This window comes from Melopsittacus undulatus, assembly GCF_012275295.1.
Source record: "Melopsittacus undulatus isolate bMelUnd1 chromosome 20 unlocalized genomic scaffold, bMelUnd1.mat.Z SUPER_20_unloc_1, whole genome shotgun sequence".
NCBI lineage: Eukaryota > Metazoa > Chordata > Aves > Psittaciformes > Psittaculidae > Melopsittacus > Melopsittacus undulatus.
The window spans coordinates 4230-14565 of NW_022993934.1; the positions used below are offsets into that span (position 1 = coordinate 4230).

General features: G+C 69.5%; 1 long non-coding RNA gene across 2 annotated transcripts; it reads left to right on the forward strand.

Annotated features, from left to right (window-relative positions):
• The first annotated feature begins 5125 nt into the window (after positions 1 to 5125).
• On the forward strand, positions 5126 to 9616 carry LOC117438070 (uncharacterized). Of its 2 annotated transcripts, XR_004550635.1 has the most exons (4): positions 5126 to 5209; positions 5366 to 5527; positions 5624 to 7904; positions 9362 to 9616. It is a non-coding gene; the product is annotated as an uncharacterized lncRNA (long non-coding RNA). The 2 variants fall into 2 exon arrangements; XR_004550634.1 differs by having other exon boundaries at positions 5132 to 5527.
• The last annotated feature ends 720 nt before the right edge of the window (positions 9617 to 10336 follow it).

The window sequence follows — 10336 nt, forward strand, 5'->3', positions numbered from 1 at the left end:
TTGTTGCCCACGGCAACGGCCCTGGGGGCCGGGGCCAGAGAGTGAGGGGCGGGCGGGGGGGCAGCGTTGCGAAGCCAGGCGTGCGCTGAACAGGCGCAGCACCAGTACCCCCTCCTGGCCCTCCGGCCCCGGGCGCGGGGGCCCGGCGTTCGGCGCGGGTTGGCAGGGCGCCCGGGTCCCGGGCGGCCGGGGCCGGGGGGGGCCTTGTTGCCCACGGCAACGGCCCTGGGGGCCGGGGGCAGAGAGTGAGGGGCGGGGCGGGGGGCAGCGTTGCGAAGCCAGGCGTGCGCTGAAAAGGCGCAGCACCAGTACCCCCTCCTGGCCCTCCGGCCCCGGGCGCGGGGGGCCCCGGCGTTCGCGCGGGTTTGTCAGGGCGCCCGGGGCCCGGTCGGCCGGGGCCGGGGGGGGGCCTTGTTGCCCACGGCAACGGCCCTGGGGGCCGGGGGCAGAGAGTGAGGGGCGGGCGGGGGGCAGCGTTGCGAAGCCAGGCGTGCGCGCTGAACAGGCGACAGCACCAGTACCCCCTCCTGGCCCTCCGGCCCCGGGCGCGGGGCCCGGCGTTCGGGCGGGTTGGCCAGGGCGCCCGGGCCCGGGCGGCCGGGGCCGGGGGGGGGCCTTGGTGGCCCACGGCAACGGCCCTGGGGGCCGGGGGCAGAGAGTGAGGGGCGGGCGGGGGGCAGCGGTGCGAAGCCAGGCGTGCGCTGAACAGGCGCAGCACACAGTACCCCCTCCTGGCCCTCCGCCCCGGGCGGGGGGGCCCGGCGTTGGGGCGGGTTGGGCAGGGCGCCCGGGCCCGGGCGGCCGGGGCCGGGGGGGGGCCTTGTTGCCCACGGCAACGGCCCTGGGGGGCGGGGGCAGAGAGTGAGGTGGTGGGCGGGGGGCAGCGTTGCGAAGCCAGGCGTGCGCTGAACAGGCGCAGCACCAGTACCCCCTCCTGGCCCTCCGGCCCCGGGCGCGGGGGCCCGGCGTTCGGGCGGGTTGGCAGGGCGCCCGGGCCCGGGCGGCCGGGGCCGGGGGGGGGCCTTGTTGCCCCCCGGCAACGGCCCTGGGGGGCCGGGGGCTGAGAGTGAGGGGCGGGCGGGGGGCAGCGTTGCGAAGCCAGGCGTGCGCTGAACAGGCGCAGCACCAGTACCCCCTCCTGGCTCTCCGGCCCCGGGCGCGGGGGCCCGGCGTTCGGGCGGGTTGGCAGGGCGCCCGGGCCCGGGCGGCCGGGGCCGGGGGGGGCCTTGTTGCCCACGGCAACGGCCCTGGGGGGCGGGGGCAGAGAGTGAGGGGTGGGCGGGGGGCAGCGTTGCGAAGCCAGGCGTGCGCTGAACAGGCGCACCACCATACCCCCTCCTGGCCCTCCGGCCCCGGGCGCGGGGGCCCGGCGTTTGGGCGGGTTGGCAGGGCGCCCGGGCCCGGGCGGCCGGGCCGGGGGGGGCCTTGTTGCCCACGGCAACGTCCGTGGGGGGCCGGGGGCAGAGAGTGAGGGGCGGGCCGGGGGGCAGCGTTGCGAAGCCAGGCGTGCGCTGAACAGGCGCAGCACCAGTACCCCCTCCTGGCCCTCCGGCCCCGGGCGCGGTTGCCCGGCGTTCGGGCGGGTTGGCAGGGCGCCCGGGCCCGGGCGGCCGGGGCCGGGGGGGGCTTTGTTGCCCACGGCAACGGCCCTGGGGGCCGGGGGCAGAGAGTGAGGGGCGGGCGGGGTGCAGCGTTGCGAAGCCAGGCGTGCGCTGAACAGGCGCAGCACCAGTACCCCCTCCTGGCCCTCCGGCCCCGGGCGCGGGGGCCCGGCGTTCGGGCGTGGTTGGCAGGGCGCCCGGGGCCCGGGCTGGCCGGGGCCGGGGGGGGGCCTTGTTGCCCACGGCAACGGCCCTGGGGGCCGGGGGCAGAGAGTGAGGGGCGGGCGGGGGGCAGCGTTGCGAAGCCAGGCGTGCGCTGAACAGGCGCAGCACCAGTACCCCTCCTGGCCCTCCGGCCCCGGGCGCGGGGGCCCGGCGTTCGGGCGGGTTGGCAGGGCGCCCGGGCCCGGGCGGCCGGGGCCGGGGGGGGCCTTGTTGCCCACGGCAACGGCCCTGGGGGCCGGGGGCAGAGAGTGAGGGGCGGGCGGGGGGCAGCGTTGCGAAGCCAGGCGTGCGCTGAACAGGCGCAGCACCAGTACCCCCTCCTGGCCCTCCGGCCCCGGGCGCGGGGGCCCGGCGTTCGGGCGGGTTGGCAGGGCGCCCGGGCCCGGGCGGCCGGGGCCGGGGGGGGCCTTGTTGCCCACGGCAACGGCCCTGGGGGCCGGGGGCAGAGAGTGAGGGGCGGGCGGGGGGCAGCGTTGCGAAGCCAGGCGTGCGCTGAACAGGCGCAGCACCAGTACCCCCTCCTGGCCCTCCGGCCCCGGGCGCGGGGGCCCGGCGTTCGGGCGGGTTGGCAGGGCGCCCGGGCCCGGGCGGCCGGGGCCGGGGGGGGCCTTGTTGCCCACGGCAACGGCCCTGGGGGCCGGGGGCAGAGAGTGAGGGGCGGGCGGGGGGCAGCGTTGCGAAGCCAGGCGTGCGCTGAACAGGCGCAGCACCAGTACCCCCTCCTGGCCCTCCGGCCCCGGGCGCGGGGGCCCGGCGTTCGGGCGGGTTGGCAGGGCGCCCGGGCCCGGGCGGCCGGGGCCAGGGGGGGCCTTGTTGCCCACGGCAACGGCCCTGGGGGCCGGGGGCAGAGAGTGAGGGGCGGGCGGGGGGCAGCGTTGCGAAGCCAGTCGTGCGCTGAACAGGCGCAGCACCAGTACCCCCTCCTGGCCCTCCGGCCCCGGGCGCGGGGGCCCGGCGTTCGGGCGGTTTGTCAGGGCGCCCGGGCCCGGGCGGCCGGGGCCGGGGGGGGCCTTGTTGCCCACGGCAACGGCCCTGGGGGCCGGGGGCAGAGAGTGAGGGGTGGGCGGGGGGCAGCGTTGCGAAGCCAGGCGTGCGCTGAACAGGCGCAGCACCAGTACCCCCTCCTGGCCCTCCGGCCCCGGGCGCGGGGGCCCGGCGTTCGGGCGGGTTTTCAGGGCGCCCGGGCCCGGGCGGCCGGGGCCGGGGGGGGCCGTGTTTGCCCACGGGCAACGGCCCTGGGGGCCGGGGGCAGAGAGTGAGGGGCGGGCGGGGGGCAGCGTTGCGAAGCCAGGCGTGCGCTGAACAGGCGCAGCACCAGTACCCCCTCCTGGCCCTCCGGCCCCGGGCGCGGGGGCCCGGCGTTCGGGCGGGTTGTCAGGGCGCCCGGGCCTGGGCGGCCGGGGCCGGGGGGGCCTTGTTGCCCACGGCAACGGCCCTGGGGGCCGGGGGCAGAGAGTGAGGGGCGGGCGGGGGGCAGCGTTGCGAAGCCAGGCGTGCGCTGAACAGGCGCAGCACCAGTACCCCCTCCTGGCCCTCCGGCCCCGGGCACGGGGGCCCGGCGTTCGGGCGGGTTGGCAGGGCGCCCGGGCCCGGGCGGCCGGGGCCGGGGGGGGCCTTGTTGCCCACGGCAACGGCCCTGGGGGCCGGGGGCAGAGAGTGAGGGGCGGGCGGGGGGCAGCGTTGCGAAGCCAGGCGTGCGCTGAACAGGCGCAGCACCAGTACCCCCTCCTGGCCCTCCGGCCCCGGGCGCGGGGGCCCGGCGTTCGGGCGGGTTGGCCAGGGCGCCCGGGCCCGGGCGGCCGGGGCCGGGGGGGGGCCTTGTTGCCCACGGCAACGGCCCTGGGGCCGGGGGCAGAGAGTGAGGGGCGGGCGGGGGGCAGCGTTGCGAAGCCAGGCGTGCGCTGAACAGGCGCAGCACCAGTACCCCCTCCTGGCCCTCCGGCCCCGGGCGCGGGGGCCCGGCGTTTGGGCGGGTTGGCAGGGCGCCCGGGCCCGGGCGGCCGGGGCCGGGGGGGGCCTTGTTGCCCACGGCAACGGCCCTGGGGGGCGGGGGCAGAGAGTGAGGGGAGGGCGGGGGGCAGCGTTGCGAAGCCAGGCGTGCGCTTGAACAGGCGCAGCACCAGTACCCCCTCCTGGCCCTCCGGCCCCGGGCGCGGGGGCCCGGCGTTCGGGCGGGTTGGCAGGGCGCCCGGGCCCGGGCGGCCGGGGCCGGGGGGGGCCTTGTTGCCCACGGCAACGGCCCTGGGGGCCGGGGGCAGAGAGTGAGGGGCGGGCGGGGGGCAGCGTTGCGAAGCCAGGCGTGCGCTGAACAGGCGCAGCACCAGTACCCCCCTCCTGGCCCTCCGGCCCCGGGCGCGGGGGCCCGGCGTTCGCGCGGGTTGGCAGGGCACCCGGGCCCGGGCGGCCGGGGGCCGGGGGGGGCCTTGTTGCCCACGGCAACGGCCCTGGGGGCCGGGGGCAGAGAGTGAGGGGCGGGCGGGGGGCAGCGTTGCGAAGCCAGGCGTGCGCTGAACAGGCGCAGCACCAGTACCCCCTCCTGGCCCTCCGGCCCCGGGCGCGGGGGCCCGGCGTTCGGGCGGGTTGGCAGGGCGCCCGGGCCCGGGCGGCCGGGGCCGGGGGGGGCCTTGTTGCCCACGGCAACGGCCCTGGGGGCCGGGAACAGAGAGTGAGGGGCGGGCGGGGCCAGCGTTGCGAAGCCAGGCGTGCGCTGAACAGGCGCAGCACCAGTACCCCCTCCTGGCCCTCCGGCCCCGGGCGCGGGGGCCCGGCGTTCGGGCGGGTTGTCAGGGCGCCCGGGCCCGGGCGGCCGGGGCCGGGGGGGGCCTTGTTGCCCACGGCAACGGCCCTGGGGGCCGGGGGCAGAGAGTGAGGGGCGGGCGGGGGGCAGCGTTGCGAAAGCCAGGCGTGCGCTGAACAGGCGCAGCACCAGTACCCCCTCCTGGCCCTCCGGCCCCAGGCGCGGGGGCCCGGCGTTCGGGCGGGTTGGCAGGGCGCCCGGGCCCGGGCGGCCGGGGCCGGGGGGGGCCTTGTTGCCCACGGCAACGGCCCTGGGGGCCGGGGGCAGAGAGTGAGGGGCGGGCGGGGGGCAGCGTTGCGAAGCCAGGCGTGCGCTGAACAGGCGCAGCACCAGTACCCCCTCCTGGCCCTCCGGCCCCGGGCGCGGGGGCCCGGCGTTCGGGCGGGTTGGCAGGGCGCCCGGGCCCGGGCGGCCGGGGCCGGGGGGGGCCTTGTTGCCCACGGCAACGGCCCTGGGGGCCGGGGGCAGAGAGTGAGGGGCGGGCGGGGGGCAGCGTTGCGAAGCCAGGCGTGCGCTGAACAGGCGCAGCACCATTACCCCCTCCTGGCCCTCCGGCACCATCTACTCCCAAGTGCTGCGGAGGCAGGTGAGCCATGATCCCTTAGGGATGGGATCCCGGCGCTGGAGCACGGACATGACCCTGATGGGATTCCTTGCGTGGGGGTCTCCCATAGGGGCAGCAGCACCCAAAGGGACCTTATGGGGAGCTCTGTGCTGCTGCTCATCCTTTGCTCTCTGTCAGAAGCAGAAAGGAGCCTCCATCACCAAGCATCCCTCCTGCATCACCATCTACACCACAGCCACCAGCCAGCCCTTGGACACAGCCCTGGCCCCCAGTGCAGCCCCCTGTGCCTCACGGGACCCCCCGGCACAGCCCCACACCTCGCAGGGCCGCCGCATAGAGGTAAGGGTGGCTCTGCCCCCGTGGGCATCACCATGGGGTGCCCCACATCTCCCCCCAGCTCAGGCCCCTCTTTTGCTCCCCTGCTTCTTGCCGCAGAGCCCCAGCAAGGAGCCCACGACGGTTTATGCCAGGGTGATGATGCCCACGGCCTGAGCCTCTGCCCCATGGACACCGACAGCACCTTCCCGGCCGGATGAAGCCCTCCTCATCCCTGTGGGACTGGGGCAAACCCCTGGCATGCGGAGCGGAAGGGATGGCAAAGAGCAGGGCTGAGGGAAGCAAGGCCACAGATCCCCTTGGGTTCCAGTTAAGGGAGGATGCTGAAGCACTGGGAGAGGGTGGAAGGAGTCTGGATGCAGTGGACACGAGTGACACAGGGAGAAGCGGCTCCTCGGAGGGGAGGGTTAGGGTTAGGGACCCTTCAGCTCCGCACAGCACCATCGGGAAGTGCGGCTGGAGCCGCTTGGGATCCCGGCCTCATCCCTCTGCCCCGTGGGCCTCCACTCGGCCTCCGTGAGGCTTCACTAGAGGGAGCCGTGGGACCGGTGCTGAGCGCTCAGCAGCACCGGCTGGAACCGGAGGGAGATTGCGACGACCGAAGCGATTCTGCTATGATCAGAAGCGATTTTTCTGTAGCCAAAGTGATTTTTCTATAGCCAGAAATGATTTTTTCTATGACCAGAAGTGATTTTTCTATAACCAAAAGTATTTTTTCTATAACCAAAGTGATTTTCCCATGATCAGAAATGATTTTTCTATGACCAGAAATGATTTTCCCATGATCAGAAATGATTTTTCTATGACCAGAAATGATTTTTTCTATGACCAGAAATTATTTTTTCTATGACCAGAAATGATTTTCCTATGACCAGAAATGATTTTTCTATGACCAGAAATGATTTTTTCTATGACCAGAAATGATTTTCCTATGACCAGAAGTGTTTTCTTGTTCAACTTCTCTTCCAGCAGCAGTTCTGAAACTGCTGCCTTCCTGCTGCACAAGGTTTTGCAATGCCTGGAGCCTGAGCCTGACCCTGCACTGGGAGCACTCGTGGCCCTGCTTGGGCAATGCCTCTCCCCACTTCTCCATCCCCATCCTTTCCCAATGCTGACTGTAGGAACAGGCAAGGGTTTTCCTTGGACTCTTTTAAAGACTGCTGAGAGCTGAATCTGAAGCAGCTCCTGCCCATGGCCTGGCCACCCCCTGCCCACAGCAGATCCCACATTCCCTGCAGGAATGCCCCAGGGATGCTGGAGGGGCCTGGATGAAGGACAGCGCCTGTCAAACCGTTCCAAGTCCAAGCTGGTTTATAATCCCAATGGAACACAGCTCACCCAGCAGGGCTGACGAAGGGAAAGGGAAATAAATGCGTGGTAAAGCCTATTGGAAAGGGTTGCTGGATGAGTGTGTCATAGGCTGCTCCAGCACATCAGCTGAGCTGCTTCCTTGGAAAAGTCTCCAAAGCAGCAGCTTCATCAGGATCATGGGCAGGACCACAGAGGGACAAGGATTGTGGCTCTAAAAGGGGGTAAAAGGCTCATTCTGTGCCTGGTGCTTGGTGCAGGGTTTAGCCTGGTGCTGCTCCTTGCAGGGTGATGGAGCACCCTGTGATGGGGCACCCAACCATGGCTTCACGCGGGCATCGGATGCTCGGGATGGGGAAGGGTTTCAGTGCCAATGGTGATGGTGTTGATGAGAGGGGGATGGCTGGAGGAGACAAAGGGGGTTCCAGGGTGGTCCATCCCCTCAGTGTCTCTTTGTGCCTTAGCCCACAAGAGGAGCCCATCCCCAGTGTCACAGCATCCCTTATGGAGCATCCCTGGTGACACTCGTCCATTGCGATTCCTTCCAGGGCCTAAAGGGGTTACAAGAAACCTGGAGAGGGGCTTTGGACAAAGGGTGGAGGGACAGGACAAGGGGAATGGCTTGAACCTGCCCGAGGGGAGATGGAGATGAGCTCTTAGCAGAAGCTCTTCCCTGGGAGGGTGATGGGACACTGGGATAGGTTGGAGGGAGATGCTGTGGCTGCAGTGCTCAAGGCCAGGTTGGACACAGGGGCTTGGAGCAGCTGCTCCAGTGGAAGGGGTCCCTGCCCGTGGAGCTGGATGAGCTTTAAGCTCCCTTCCAACCCAAACCAGTTTGGGTTCTCTGTTTACCCCCTGCCTATTCTACGTTCATACCCATTGGCCTCACGTCTCCATCTGACGTCACTCGTGGTCCCAGTCGCTGGGTGAAGCGTGGTTATTTCCACCCGTCACATCTTCCTGCAGCCACCAGCTGTGGTACATGCTGGGTGCAGAGAGCTCCCGTCCACGCACCGTGGGTTGATGGATGGCTTTTGGTGCCTGATGCTTGCCTTCATCCTTCAGCAAGAGGGTAAGTGCCAGATGCTCCTTTCCCCTCAGCAATGGAAGGTCCATGGGGAGGTTTAGGCTGGTTTAAGGGTTCCTGGGAGAGCAGGGATGGATGGGACCAGTGGTGCAGCATCCATGCAGGGATGTCCCAGCACAGCCCAGTGCTGCCCCTCACTCTCCTGTTGTCCCCCTGTGCAAATGAGTGACTGCATCAGCTCTCGGCTCCCGTCTATCTCCATCCAGGTGCTGCAGGATGTGCACCGGGTGCTGGGTTCAATGCGCTGTGCACAGGGGCTGTTCCCTTTGTGTTGTCCCTGAGTTTTCCCAGCTCCCGTGGGTTTGTGGTGGGGAATTCGGGGCTGTTTGGAAGAAGGGACATGTTCTGGCTCCTTCCAGGCAATGGGAAATGGGCAGAGACATTGGCCTGGGGAGGGTTTTGCCCCTGGGTGAGCCCTGCAATGTCCTTATCTACTCCTTCAGCAGAGCTTCCTTCAGCTCTATCTGCCTGAGCAGCTTTTCCTTCCATGCGGTTCCCTGTTCTGGGAACCAGAAATGCAGAACCCTGGGGTGAGGTGGGAGCACTGGCCTCCAACCGCCTGCCTGGGCCGGGATCAGTTCCCATTGCAAGCACTGGGAGCGCAGCCTCCATCCCCAGCCCACACTGGGGAGCAGTGACTTTAAACGGGGCATGGAACTGATGGGAAAGAGGAGCCAGCTCCACGTTTGGTGGAGGAGCTTTCGCCTGCTTAGAGCCTAACTTGGCCCTTGCAGGCTGGTGCTGAGAGGAACCTTGTGAGCTGTTGTAAGCTTCTTCTTGCACTTTCAGTTTGCACCTCAGGGCTCTGCCCCTCCAACCCCTTCGTGCACAGGAAGCTGCTTCATGAGCACTTGGGGGGATGTGAAAGCTCAAGTCCCAGTGTGGGACCACAGAGTCAAATGGATCAGTTATAATACATGGAGGGGTATTGGTCATGGAGGGGATCCTGCCCCTCTGCTGTGCTCAGGGGAAACCTCGGAGCAGCTCCAGTGCCTAAAGGGGCTGCAGGAAACCTGGAGAGGGGCTTGGGACAAGGGATGCAGGGACAGGCCAAGGGGAATGGCTTGAACCTGCCCGAGGGGAGACTGAGCTGAGCTCTGAGGCAGAAGCTGTTCCCTGTGAGGGTGCTGAGGCGCTGGCACAGGGTGCCCAGAGAAGCTGTGGCTGCCCCATCCCTGGCAGTGCTCAAGGCCAGGTTGGACACAGGGACTGGAGCAGCTGCTCCAGTGGAAGGGGTCCCTGCCTGTGGCAGGGGTTGGATATGGATGAGCTTTAAGCTCCCTTCAAACCAAACCAGTGCGATCCTTTGACATTACCCACAGTGTAGCAGAGCTGCTGTGCACTGCAGCCCTTGGGGCTCAGCCTGCCCATGGTGTCACAGCAGGGGGGTTCTTTCCCGCTAAGGCCCCTGTCCCCGGGCTCATCCCCGCTCCTCTCCCCAGTGCACAGCACCAGTGAGGTGGAGATGATCGGCACCGTGGGCAGCTCCATCACCTTCCAGCTGCAGAGCCTGGAGGGAGCAGCTGCAGCCTGGAGCTTCCACAACGATGTGGTGGTGACCGTGAGGTTCGGTGACCCTCCAGAGCCCACCTTCTTTGATGACAGCTTCAGGCCCCGCTTGGCCTTCCCCAGCAACGGCAGCGCGCTCAGCATCTCCCAGCTGACACTGGAGGATGCTGGTACCTACACGGCCAAGAGCGCCGGGGGGGAAAACCACCTTCACCCTGCACGTCTATGGTGAGAGCATTTCACCATTGGGCTTGCTCTGTGCTCTGTGTTAAAGGGGGGCTCTGACATCTCCCTGCATCCCGCAGGGGAGCTGGAAGCACCCACAGTGACCTGTGCTGCTCACAACTGCTCTGCTGGCATCTGCCTCTATGCCCTGCACTGCACCGCGTCCGGTGCCGGCACCGGCAACGTGTCCTACACCTGGAGCATGGGGAGCCTGCGGAGAGCCGGACCCACGGTGCTGGTGGAGGAGGCAGCACTGGAGGAGCTGCTCCTCACATGCACAGCCCAGAACCCAGTCAGCAGCCGCAATGTCAGCATCAGCTCAGCCGCTGCCCTCTGCGCAGGTGAGAGCCATGGGACGTGCTGGGGAAGGGCCCGATCCTGTGCCCTGTGGCTGGGGGGGCAATGAGAGGAGCAGGCAGCCCAGGGCTGAGATCTCTGCTGTTCCCTTCCCATGCTGCAGGAATCACAGCCCAGCCTCCCACCGATGGTGAGATCACAAACTGTCCGGGTCCAGCCTTGCTCTTCCCTGTCTGAGTGTGCCAGAGCCTGTGCTTGTCAACGGGGGGGCTTGGAGAGAGGGGGTGACCCCTCAAACCCCTGCTTTGGGATGGCAGCAACAAAGCCATTCCTGCACTGCAGAGGCAGAGGCAAGGATGGGCTGCAGGGGGGAGCCTGGGGAGGTC